Raw genomic sequence first — 13,513 nt, 5'->3', positions numbered from 1 at the left:
ATGACAGATTGGTGCAAAGCAGCCCTAAAATACCAGTGAACTGGCCCCATGGTGTGTATCTGAACAGAATCTGGCTGTTTTCCCTCCTCCAAATTTAAAGCAGCTCTCCAACCTTTACAAACCTGGCAAGCTTTTCTTTTTTATATCGGGGGGAGAGGGAGAATAGAGAAGCTTGCTCTCCAGGTGAGTTTTTTCCCAAGCTCTCAGAGCTCTCATATAAATTAACTGAAGCGTGCTACATTTAGAATCAGTTTTTCTGAACAGTTGGCAAAGTGTGGCACATACTATTAAACCTGCATTCTTTGACAGATGCGGGGGAGGTAAGTAGCTCCCTGCATTCATTTAAAGGTATATAGTCCCATTTCTTTTTTGTTTTTCAGGCATCAGATTTAAAAACACATGTGAAGAAACTATTTGTAACTATTTAATTTTGATTTATAAAATACACCCTTTCATAGACATCAAAGCATAAATTAAAATAATTTGTTAGATTGTAAACTCTTTGGAGCAAGAACTGTCTGCTTGTGTGTATGTACGGTGATTAGTGAATACTATGCATATGTAATCTCAGCTGGGGTCTCTAGAAGCTACTGTAATACAAATAGTTATAATGATAAATACCCAGAAATGACAGGGACCAGATGGTCAGTTGATGTAAATCAGTCAGTGGCACTATGCTGATTTGCACCATCTGAGAATCTAGCACATTGGCTTTCAGAGGTGAGCAAAAAACAGGCAAGCAAAAACTCTAATCCCTCCCAGGAACCAATTCACCCCCCCCCCCTCCAACTTTCTTGGGGAAAAGAGAGAAACCCAACAGATAATAAGGAAAATCATCTAGAGTAGAGGCAATTTCTGTTGTCATCCTTCCCACCGCCCAGACCTCTGGCCACCAGGACTGCAACTCTTAATCTAGTGGCTCCTCCCTTGAGTGTCACATTACATGGAGGATCATGGGAAGATGTTCATGTATGTTTGGATTAAGTATTAATAAATACTTCTGTTTTTGGTCATTTTGTATATACAATTATTGTTGACAGGCAGAGCTGAATCATAGGTGAAAAGATTACTTGCGTGAATAAGCACTTACCACTGGGAATAAGTGTTACACCATCTGGCCCATAGACTACACCTACCTTTCAGAGCTATAGTCATTGTGCACCAAGAGAGAAGTGTTGTCATCTGTTCTGTTTTTATTGTGTGAGGCACTTTTTAAATTGAGATGCATGAAAGACATTTATGTGCTGTATTTGTTTATTTATTTGTTTATTTATGAACTTGGAAAAATTAGGTAGAGGTTGGAAAAGGGGTACCACTTAATGACTCCCTTTTTGATAAGTGTTTGGGTTTTGCTTGCCTATGGTTTACTTTATCTTTATTATTTTTGTTGAAGTATTTTACATTTAAAGGAGAGAGAAAAATAGAAGGAAATAATAGAGTTGGAATAATTCAACTGAGTATGAATGATCCTCTTTTGCTGTGTGTTAAACTTGGTTCTATCTTTATTATACATATTCAGAGGGATTCAAATGGTAAAAGGCACATAACGCATTGGTATTTTGAAGTCTTGTAAATATGCCATCTGACCTGGTTCCATTATTCAGGCTATGGTAGCTGTGCCAGGATTTGATTTCCCCCCCCTCCCCCATTTGGACTTTTTACTAACTAAGTTTTTTTTTTTAACCCATCCTGCTCATATATCTCATGTCTTCTGAGGACTAAATTAATCTTGATGTCAATGCAGGTGCAAGGCCCTCTACGTCACTCTGGATCTATTCCAGGTATCAAATGGCTCAGAGCCAGTCCAGGGCTGCCTTAGGATGAACCATGGAATTGGTCTCCATGCTGGCCTATGTGAAGATGAAACGCAGCCTCTTATCAGTCTGGCTGGACTCTAAAATGTCACAGTGCCCCACAGAGTTACACTATCCTTCTCTCCCAGCAGGCTCTGTCTTCCTGGAGTTCTTTCCTTTGGGTCGGAGAGGCCCAATAATCTGTTATCACTCTCTTCTCCTCCCCAAATATTTTTCCTTTCTTGAGTGTTCAACATGTGTGGAAAACCTATTGATGGTCAATTATAAATGCTTCTAAAATTGATAACTTGAAATTTCCATCTCCCCTGAAGCATGAAAAGACATCAGGTTTTCAGAAAAACGGGTACGGAATATATTTCCAATACTTTAAACTGTCAACTTCTAACTGTTTTTTTAGCTACATGTGGAATATTCAGAATATATGGTGGTGTGGTATAAAGATTTTAATAACTCACACTTGGGAAGTGTTGCATAGCTCAATTGTGGGTTTGTCACTTATCTGTCACTGTCTCTAACTAAGATAATTAAAACCACATTGTATGTGCATAGACATAGCTATATTATTTATAATGAAAGTGAGATGTCAAAACTCTGTCATGACCCATTAAGCTGTACAGTCAGATGGCAAACAGAGGTAGCTACCAATTTCGTAATGTTCTCTGCACCACAGGAATCCACTGAGATGACTGCAGGCTGTAGTTGACCTATCTGTCTTCAAATTAAAGGGAAATTGAACCAAACAGCCTAATGAATCTTTTTCAATTTTGCCAATTCTTATTGATTCCTGTAATTGTCTTAATGAGGCACTGCATTTAAGTTGTCCACCCACTTTCTCTTTGGAGCTGCTCCAATAGTCTGATTTCATATGCACACAGGTCTTGAGGCTGTAGCTACACTACAGAGACTGTACTGGCATAACTACATCACCTTAGTTATGCTGGTTTAACCCCATAGTGCAGATGCAGCTGACACTGATTTTGAAGGGGTTTTCCCATTTGTGTAGGAATCCCACCTCCCCTATGGAAGTTAGCTACACTGATGGATCCATTTCTTCAATCAGCTTAGCTGCATCTATGCTGGACATTAAAATGCCATTGCTGTGGGTTTTTTCACATCCCTGTCTGAGATATGTCAACTTAGCTTTTAAGTGTAGATCAAACCTGAGATTAATAGCTTTTAAAAGACAAAGTTTCTGCATTTATTTGTTTAAACGTTCCTAGAAGAATGATGTTTTAAACAGAGAAACTGTATATTTCCTTTTCAGAAAAAATTTCAGGCTTTAACAGAGTCATTTGGTTACAACTGTTTTGTAAAAACAACGAGGCACGTTAGAGACTTGCAGGGTGTTTTGCTTGTTTTGTTTTTAATTAACTTGAATGATAGTTGGAAACTTGTTCTTAAATCTTTTATGCAAGGTCTAAAATCCAGATAGAGAAAAAGCTGCTTCTGTTTATAAAAGTGACTATTGGTTTTTAGATTAATTGCAATAAGTTACTGTAATTGTAGGTGCAAAAATGTGGTGATAAAAATGCTTCTCTGCATATATCAGCTATTTGTCAGACTTGAATAATTTTTTACCTATTAAAGAACCCAGAATTTATAATATAGCATATATTCCCTGGCAGTTATTTTTAGATAATCTGTTCTTTCCAGATGAATAGTTTATTTTTCCCTAAACTCAGAGTGTTTAAACTCAGCTCTAGATAAGATGTGTATTGTGATCAGGCCTTCCCAGGGTTACACAGAAGGAGATTATTGAAAAAGGACTAAGGGATGCATTTGACTTTTGAAGAGTTTATTCCTGGATGGATGGACACAGCTATCAGGTAAACAAGAAATTCTCCACATCATGGAACATCTCTGAATCAGATCACCATTGTTAGTGTTTAAAAATACTTCTACCATCTGTTCCTCTTTGTAACATGCAGTTTCCCAGTCCATAGTAGCACTGCTTTCTTAAATAAGTATACATTGGTTGACAGCTATTGTAATGGAATTGGTTTGGTTGGGGAAGTATATCTGTATACTTGATTTGGGATTGTTGGTATAATTTCTTCATTTCCATAGTCCCAGGACATTGTTGGCAATGAAAGAGGTTCCACCCTCATGGGAAGAACAAAAAATCCATAGATCAAGTCAGGGGCGGCTCTAGAAATTTCGCCGCCCCAAGCATGGTGGCATGCCGCGGGAGGCGCTCTGCCGGTCGCCGGTCTCGCGGCTCCGGTGGACCTCCCACAGGCGTGCCTGCGGAGGGTCCACCGGAGCCCTGCCTGCCGCCATCCCGGCGACCGGCAGAGCGCCCCCCGTGGCATGCCGCGCCAAGCACGCACTTGGCGTGCTGGGGCCTGAAGCCGCCCCTGGATCAAGTGGTGCTAAGCTTACAGAAAAGGGCTAGGAAGAGATCTGCAATTTTATCCTAAGAGGTCTTGTATGTGGCAGGCAGGGCCTATAGCAGAATAGACTGAGCTCTCTGAGCCAGGGTTGTTGGATGTGGTGGCCTACTGTTACCATAGTTTTACTTTATACAGAAATACGTATTTCATTATTGAGTGAACTTGGTTGCCATGAAAGTTACCAAAGTGACAACTCTGAAGACTGAATGCTGAGGTTATCCCACCTGAACAAAATATTCTCATAGGCCACCAAACATCCATCAGCTAGTAACAAGTTTTAATTACTACCACTCTGGGCAGATTTGAACAAATGACTCAGAGGTGAAAGGCAGGCCTATCCCATTGCTGGACTTTTTTTTTTTTTTTTAATACGCGTTTATTCCCTGAAAGTCACTTCATTTTCATCATGAATTTGCCAAATATGTTGGAGGGCCTAAAATATATGGGGGTCTGGATTCAGTAGGAGACTTAGAGGCACCATCTGCAAAACTAGAGGAGAAATTGGTACCATTTACCTGGAATGTGGGAGACCCAGGTTCAAATCCCTGCTCCAAATCAGTGGAGACTTGAAACCAGTCTCCAATGTTCTAGTGGTCTAACCATGGGGCTATAAGGTATGAGCAGGGGAGCACCACCAACTCTGTTTTTTTGTGAATGGCATTTCTAAAATTCCTTCACTTTTTTTTTTTAAAAGTGGTTAATGCCTGAAATCTAAATGATATATTTTATTTCAACCAAAATGCAGATTCTCCCCCTCCCCCAAGAAAATAAAATAAAAAAAAAAAAACTTTTTTGTTTAGGATCAACCTGAAACAATTTTTTGTTTTGTATTATTTGTATGGTTTTTGGCCACTTATTTCCACAGCTTTAACCAGTCTACCTGCCATCCAGTCCTCCTGTGTTTGTTTACCCACATACTCGTGTAGACTGGATTGGTTAGGGATTTGTGAATCACCATACATGGAATATGTTGTTTTAAAGAGTACTCATTTAAGGTAAAGTATTAACTGTAAATACTGAGTAATTTTACTGTGACAGCCACATTCATTAGGCTTGAAATTATTTCCTTTTGTATGCTGAAATTTGTTGACAATTAGGCATGGAAAATGACCCATAGGATTGATTTGATTCTGTAACCTGGGGAACTTTACTTGCATTTACAAAAAACCAGGCAAATGGCTTTAAATGTTTTTAATACCGACCTTTTTGAAAAGCTATGATAGATATGAACAAGTGGAATTCATTAAAATATTTCTAATTTCCTGACATTAAAGTAGGAAGGACTCCTTATTGTGCATCTACTCAAACAGACCTCATCAAATGTCCTAGTTTAACAAAGGTCCCTTGACTCTATGCATGCCAATGAACTTGACTATTGAATTTACAAATGAGTGCTAATACATGCTCGACAAAAGTCAGGGGGTTCTTTCTGTGTAGACACAGATGTCTTACAATTCATTACTATGGTATAAATGCTTAAATAAGCTTAGTCTAAAGGTGAACAAATACATTTAAATGAATTTAAAATGAAGACTACTAAAATGACTAGAAAAATCCCCAAAGAGCATTTCAGGGCAAAATTAAATTCAGGACACATTTCAGATACAAAAGACTGACTAATATTAATATACATACTTTCAAGATGGCTCTAGTTTATTTATAATGTGGGCAAAATTGGACTTCTGGCTACTTGCTACACCACAATGATGAATAAAACAACTTGGATTTAGAGTTGGTCAGAATTTTTTCAATAGCACATGCTTTGTTGGAAAATACTGACTCGTGGAAACCAAATTCTTCTCAAGAAAGGGACAATTTTGATTTTTTTTTCAATACATTTTTTTTTTACTGTTTGAAATTGTCATAACATTTTTCTCAGGACACTTTTGAAAGCCAATTATAGATTAAAACAACTCAAATTACTGTAATGTAACATTCCAATGGACCTGAAAGGAAACTTTTTTTTTGGACTTTTGGTTTCCAAAAATTTGAGATTTCGACTTTTTGACCTGCTATGAGATGGGAAAATTTTTAATATCTCAATTTTTCACAGGATGAGAAATCTGTTTCCACCCAATTCAGCTTGGGCTCCTCTTGATACTGAAAATAGACAGAATTGTGCCTTGATGCCCATTTGTTTACTATTTTTTGTATTATGATAGCCCCTAACGGTCCCAACCAGGATCAGGGATCCATTGTGCTAGTCTGTACTAATATAGAAAGTCCCTGCCCTAAAGTACTTGAAATATAAATGAAAAAGATAAAGGATAGGTGGAAAGCTGTATTATCTCAGTTTCTCAGCTAGAGAACTGAGAGATCAAGAGATGAAGATCATAGGAAGTGTGAGAGAGAGCTGGAGATTGAATTTAGATATCCTGAGTCTTAAACACAAGATCACCCTTCTTCTCCTGGACTGTAAAGGAAGAATTTGGCTCATTACAGTAAGGCCTAGATCCAAGAAAAAGATCTGTGGGCTGGCTATCCATGTAATACTTTCCTCACCATCCTTTTGGTCTCTTTAAGTGCTTCTCCTTTCTAAGGCAAAATCCTGCTCCCAGATCAGTAGTGGGTCTTGACAACAATGATTTGCTCTCCCAGTGTGCCCAGATCATCATCATTGTTGTCAGATTTTTTTTTGCAGTAAGGACAGCAAATCACCGGCTGATATTTGTTGTATGGATCTGAGAGCATACTTTTGTCCTTAAATCACCTCGTTTTCTGTCCTGTTATTTTGTTACTGTGCTCAAATGATATATTAAATAGCAGGCATCAAAATGTCAAGAGGAGAAAAAATTAACTACCAGTTTGTTAAAAATGCAACACATGGTGGAATTTATACTTTATAACCAAAGACAAAATAGCACAAAGTGAAGATGAATGGAAAACAGTGACACGAGATCCAGCTGGAAAAGAATGGGCCAAACAAGAGATTGCGGGGAGAGAGGATAGATGAGGGAGTAAAACTGGCAAAAGAAAAAATAAACACAAATATTGATGAAACATGCATTTGTTATAAAATCAATAAAAAAAAGTCAGACAACGTATTTGCTGTTGCTACAAAGAGAAGATGAATATTCACAAGCAAACCCCATTCAATATATACCGTATGTGCATGTAAATATTTTTTTCCAGAGAAAATTCAGAAGTCATTTGTTCTTTCATTTTCCTGCCCAGAGATTTCTCAAATGTTCTTGTAGGAAAAGGTTGAGAGTTCCCAAAGACAATTCTTCTTTAAGAATGTGTTTCACCTGTGAGAGTTGAACTGATTAGAAAGCTAGTGGCACAGTCTCAGAAAAAATCCCCCATTGCTATAAAGTACCCGTGAATGTGAGTGTTTTTACAGTAATTTCTTTGATATCCTGCTCATTAGAACCCAACTAATCCTGTACATTAAACCCATCTGAATTAGCAGAACAAAGTTTAGTTTGATACAGTATTCCTCTCTGCTTCCTGCTCTAAAATGTTGAGTAATTTTGCTGGAGTCTCCTTCTGTGCCTATTGAAGTGAATAGGATGATTGAATGAGCATAGAATCAGTATGTTGATCAGCAACTGCTTTTCACCCAGAAGTAGTTGTCTTTGAGTGGAGAGAGAGAGAGAGAGTGTGTGTGTGTGTGTGAGAAGTGATCTCTAGATACAGCCTGATCTGTCTCTTTTGGGAGGGGGAAAAACACTTCAGGTTTCTTTAGGGTGAAGAAAAGTAAATAAAAATAAATAAAAGATCAGCCTGGACCAATCTACATGGGAGGTCCACTTTCTAGAAACCACGGTGCAAATAAGTGATGGTCACATTAACACCACCCTATACCGAAAACCTACCAACCGCTATGCCTACCTTCATGTCTCCAGCTTCCATCCCGGGCACACCACAAGATCCATTGTCTACAGCCAAGCACTGAGGTACAACTGCATCTGCTCTAACCCCTCAGACAGAGACCAACACCTACAAAATCTCCACCAAGCATTCTCAAAACTACAGTACCCGCATGAGGAAATAAGGAAACAGATCAACAGAGCCAGACGTGTACCCAGAAGCCTCCTACTGCAAGACAAACCCAAGAAAGAAACAAACAGGACTCCACTGGCCATCACTTACAGTCCCCAGCTAAAACCCCTCCAACGCATCATCAGGGATCTACAACCCATCCTGGACAATGATCCCTCACTTTCACAGGCCTTGGGTGGCAGGCCAGTCCTCGCCCACAGACAACCTGCCAACCTGAAGCATATTCTCACCAGTAACTGCACACCGCACCATAGTAACTCTAGCTCAGGAACCAATCCATGCAACAAACCTCGATGCCAACTCTGCCCACATATCTACACCAGCGACACCATCACAGGACCTAACCAGATCAGCCACACCATCACCGGTTCATTCACCTGCACGTCCACCAATGTAATATACACCATCATATGCCAGCAATGCCCCTCTGCTATGTACATCGGCCAAACTGGACAGTCTCTATGGAAAAGGATAAATGGACACAAATCAGATATTAGGAATGGCAATATACAAAAACCTGTAGGAGAACACTTCAACCTCCCTGGCCACACAATAGCAGATCTTAAGGTGGCCATCCTGCAGCAAAAAACTTCAGGACCAGACTTCAGAGGGAAACTGCTGAGCTTCAGTTCATCTGCAAATTTGACACCATCAACTCAGGATTAAACAAAGACTGTGAATGGCTTGCCAACTACAGAACCAGTTTCTCCTCCCTTGGTTTTCACACCTCTACTGCTAGAACAGGGCCTCATCCTCCCTGATTGAACTAACCTCGTTATCTCTAGCTTGCTTCTTGCTTGCATATATATACCTGCCCCTGGAAATTTCCACTACTTGCATCCGACGAAGTGGGTATTCACCCACGAAAGATCATGCTGCAAAACGTCTGTTAGTCTATAAGGTGCCACAGGATTCTTTGCTGCTTTTACAGATCCAGCCTAACATGGCTACCCCTCTGATAAATAAAAGATCATTCTTGTAATTTATTATTACCTTGCATTCTATCTGCTCCAATGAAAAAAATATGGATTTCCCCCCCCATGCATCTCTATGTATCTTTCTCAAGACTTTACTCTCTCTTCCAGCTTGCAAAGTATTTTCCAGAAAATTTTCCTAACTGCACAGTATTTATTTTTAATGAGCAACTTTATTTGTGAAGAAGTCCATAATTAAATTTACTTTTGTATGAGTAACCAAACATGAATTGTTCTATTAGCTAAGTGCCATGAGGACAATTGGCCATAAATAAGATACATTCAAGCCATTTTATGATTGATCAAAAACTGATGCATTACGGTTTTTTCTACAACAAGGCTATTGAATTCAGTGTTCTGTCATCATGAATTTCTCACTCATCCACAAAAAGGCTCTCTCCTTCAAAACTACATTTCATAATATCTCTGCATTCTCCAAATGAGGCAATAATTCAAATAAATCTACACTTATTGAGTAAAATAAAAATGAACTGTGTGTTACTGGTAATAAATATCCATCTTGTTTATTTAGAGCAGAGGTAAACCAATCCAATTCCAAGCTCATGATCTGTCTGTGTGTAAGGTTGCCAACTCTGACTGAAGCTATTCCAGAATATTATTTTTTTCTCAATATGACATAATGTCATTTTCTTAAATATTAAAATTTCCTGGGTTGCTTGCAATAGTCACCAGGAGTTTTATGTCGATTCTGGGAGACTCCAGGCCAATCCTGGAGGGTTGGCAACCCTATATGTGTGGTGGGTGGTCTGCCCAGTGGCCTGTATGGAGTGCCTGAGAAAACTGAGGAATTTTCACTTGTATTCAAAAGTAAATATGGCCATCTCAGCACACATGGCATCCCATGTACAGCATGCTGAATAAAATAGTCTGTGTGTGTGTTTTGAGACCTCAGAGAAGTAATATCACATTAATCATGGCAAAAGCCCCAAACCATGTTCAGACCTTTATATGTGGATTGCTAGTAGCAGGACCTTAGGGACTATGCTGTCCTCTAAGGCATCAGATTGTGATAGATTTGCTGGGGGAAGGTAGCATCATACTCACTTCCTCCCAACCCTCCAGAGCTGTGTATGTGTGGGAGGGAATGGGGCTGAGGTGCTTTCCATGACTTTACTGTGACATTTCCCTCCCACGCCAAGGAATGGAGGGGAAAAGACTCAGCCCTCATGGTGAGTGAGGCTCTAAGGTCAGCTGCTGGATGGCAGAGCCCCTGGCACCACAGATGAGGGAGACTGGGAGCTAGTACAGAGAGCTCCTATGATTTCCCCCACCCTTCCTTAGTATGCCCCCTCAAAAAAAAAATCTGTCCATGTCCTATTAACTTTAGAGGGATGAAGTGGGGTGGGAGTGGGAGGGAGGAGGATGAAACCCCTCCTGCTTCAAGGGATGAAAACTCTCTTCAGAACCTCAAAATAGGTTCTGTTCAAATTTCTCACTGAAAATTAGCCAGGTCTTCTTTTTGCCTGAACCATTATTCTAGCCTTTTCCCATAGATGTGAAATTTTTAATAGGACACTTATGGACTTGAGAGAGGCCCTGTCCTGTGTATAATATGCACACAATCTCTGCTGACTTTAATTGGACTTGCATGTTCGTATTTGAGGGTAGAATCGGGGCCCACTAATCAATATTGCACTGATAATGGTGGGGGTGAGAGTTGTAACCTCATATATGACTTAAACAGGAATCCATGTGAAAATCTGCAACACCAAGTGTTTTCTTTTTTTCTTTCTTTCTTTTTTTTAAAGCAATCTAAGTTGCTAAAAGTCAACTTTTTTTCATAAGCCAGACAACTGGCACATGTTTACATCCTCATTTCAGTTTATTGGTACAATACAGCTATTGCCTCAAGCAGGAACAAAGCCAGCCTAAAGGCAACATGTTTGGTTGGATATCTATACAAAGTGAAGCATTTTCAAGCAACATCATAACAAATAGCAGCATGGTTCGAAACATAATCTGACATGTTGGGAGAGCAATGAACATGAAGTTTTGTACATAAGTGCATACAGATACTAGGCCATTTATTCCTGGTTTAACTGTATTAATACCAATATACTGTACCCAGGATGAATTCGACCTACTGTTTTTTTTCCAACCCATTGCCATTTAGAGTCTACACTTCAAATAAATGACTCAGGCTCATGGGGCTTGGGCTAAGGCACTATTTAATTATGGCTTAGATGCTTGGGCTGGAGCCCAGGCTGTAGGACCCTGTGAGGTAAGAAGACTCCAGAGTCTACACTGCAATTAAACATCCCCTTAGCCTGAGCCCTGTGAGTCTGCATCAGCTTCTGGGTTTTTAATTGCAATTTAGACATTCCCACTGAAACCGTAATCCAAATTCATCCTCGGTGTAACTCCACTGAACTTATTATAGTCAAGTCTTTTTTTCTCTGCAAGTTCCAATGTGTCACAGGAAAATGTCAAAGCAGGATTTACATGTGTGAGGAATCCCCATGCTGGAGAGATACATTGTGTTTTGAAATACACTTTTTAGAATGCTATATCGGCCTGAGCAGATTTGCATACATCAAAGGACATGCGTGAAGGCTTGACTGTGTTTCTTTCTGTGACAATGTAACAATACAAAGAGACAGCTCAGTGAAAACTGCACACTGGGTCACACGTTTAGTCTTTAGATTGCTAGTATTACAACCTGCAAAAATATTTGACTTAAACTGTTTCATATTTTTTGCTCAGAATAGACATGTACCCAAAAGTTCTATTGTCAATTGATGACAATTGCAAAATAAGCTATACTTATATTTATACCTGCCTCTGGAAATTTCCACTACACGCGTCTGACAAAGTGGGTATTCACCCACGAATGCTTATGCTCCAATACATCTGTTAGTGCCACAGGACTCTTTGTTGCTTTTAAGCTATACTATGTGTATATTAAACAAGATAGGAACTTTTACTTAAGGACAAGTCATTTCAATGATAGAAGAAAATACTTGGCTTTTCACACAAGGGGGTCCTTGTGTTGAAAATGTTGTGGAGAGGGAGAGCTTTTGTCCTCCAGCCTCCTACATGCCTGTAACAGGGTGCTGGCCAAAAAGGTTCTGGCCAGGCCCCTGCTAGTCTAGCTCCAATTAAGGGGTATTAATTGGTGCTGGCTGGGTGTGGCTTGCCAAAGGGCTTAAGGAAAAACACCTGCAGGCCTTGTTAGCCAGGAGGCTATATAAAGCTGGAAGGAAGTGGGGGTGGGGAACATGAAAGGGAGGAGTCTGTGGGAGTTACCAGCTGGCTGAAGAAGCAGCTAGTTGTCTTCCAGGGAGCTGGCTGGAATGGACTGTATATAAACAGTGGTGGGAACTGACACAAGGAATGAAAGGGCACTGGAGCTTGCATATCAAGTGGTCTCTGACTGATTTTTAGGACAAGCAGCGAAGTGCTCTGTTACAGTACCACTTGCATCATAGGTGAGTCAGATTCTCAAGGTCATGTTCACAAAGAAAAGGGCTAGAAGCTTTTTCAGAATTGTGATTAGACTTTGTTTCTAATCCCATCTTCATGGACCCAAAAGCTGTGCATATGGGTGTTACGTAGAACAATGGTAACAGGGTGGCAGGGTTGGTAAAATGAATGAGCCTTAGGTACAATCTTAAAATAGGGCACAGGCCTTCACCACAGAAAGCACAAAATCATGTAATGCTCTTCCCACACCTCTCAGTGCTCCCCAGAGTCTCTGTTGCTTTCTTCTGTGTAATGCCCACTTGGCATCCTCTCCCTGCTCCATTGTGGTCTGTGTTTACTCTGTATTTGTTTATGTATTGTTTATTAGGGGTGGATTTCTAGATATTTATGGTTGAGTTCAGATTTAATTAGTAATTACCAGCAGGGAATCAGTGAAATGGCTGATGCTACCAGCATGGAAGGAGTTGAATGGCTGATCAGGAGGTGAAAGGCTCCAGACTCCATGACCAGTCTCCTGAACCAGCAGGGTTCCCAATGAATCACTATGGAGAACTCCAAATTAATGATAAGGAGATTTGGATATATGATCCTTCATCCTTGCAGTATCTGTTTTGAAATAACTTTATATCCAATTAGTGAATTTCTGTGTTCATGTTTGTATTAAATGTAGTGACTGATATTGGCTTTACCCTGCAATTTGCTTTTTCTTATCCTTTTCTGCACAGATTGTTAAATCACATATTGTGAACACTTACTCTATAAACTCTGTTTTGTTAGGACTTCATTTACCTTGTTTATTTCAGAGTTCCATTGACTGACTGGAACTACATCAAAGGGTTTGTAAGCAAACACCCAAATCAAATGAAATGTGCCTGTTTTTGTG

General features: G+C 39.7%; 1 protein-coding gene across 23 annotated transcripts in view; it reads left to right on the top strand.

Annotated features, from left to right (window-relative positions):
- GRM7 (glutamate metabotropic receptor 7) overlaps positions 1-13,513 on the top strand; it is a 1,280,044-nt gene that overhangs the window by 775,951 nt on the left and 490,580 nt on the right. The window contains exon 1 of one of the 23 annotated variants that reach the window (XM_039481478.1): positions 12,440-12,635. The exons of the other annotated variants lie outside the window; for them this stretch is intronic. The gene's annotated coding sequence lies outside the window, so the exon portion shown is untranslated. Of the gene's footprint in view, positions 1-12,439; positions 12,636-13,513 lie in introns of those variants that run through there. 23 annotated transcript variants of the gene reach the window in all.

The sequence above is a fragment of the Mauremys reevesii genome, linkage group 7 (genome assembly GCF_016161935.1).
Source record: "Mauremys reevesii isolate NIE-2019 linkage group 7, ASM1616193v1, whole genome shotgun sequence".
Taxonomy (NCBI): domain Eukaryota; kingdom Metazoa; phylum Chordata; order Testudines; family Geoemydidae; genus Mauremys; species Mauremys reevesii.
This window is presented reverse-complemented; position numbering and strand designations above follow the sequence as displayed.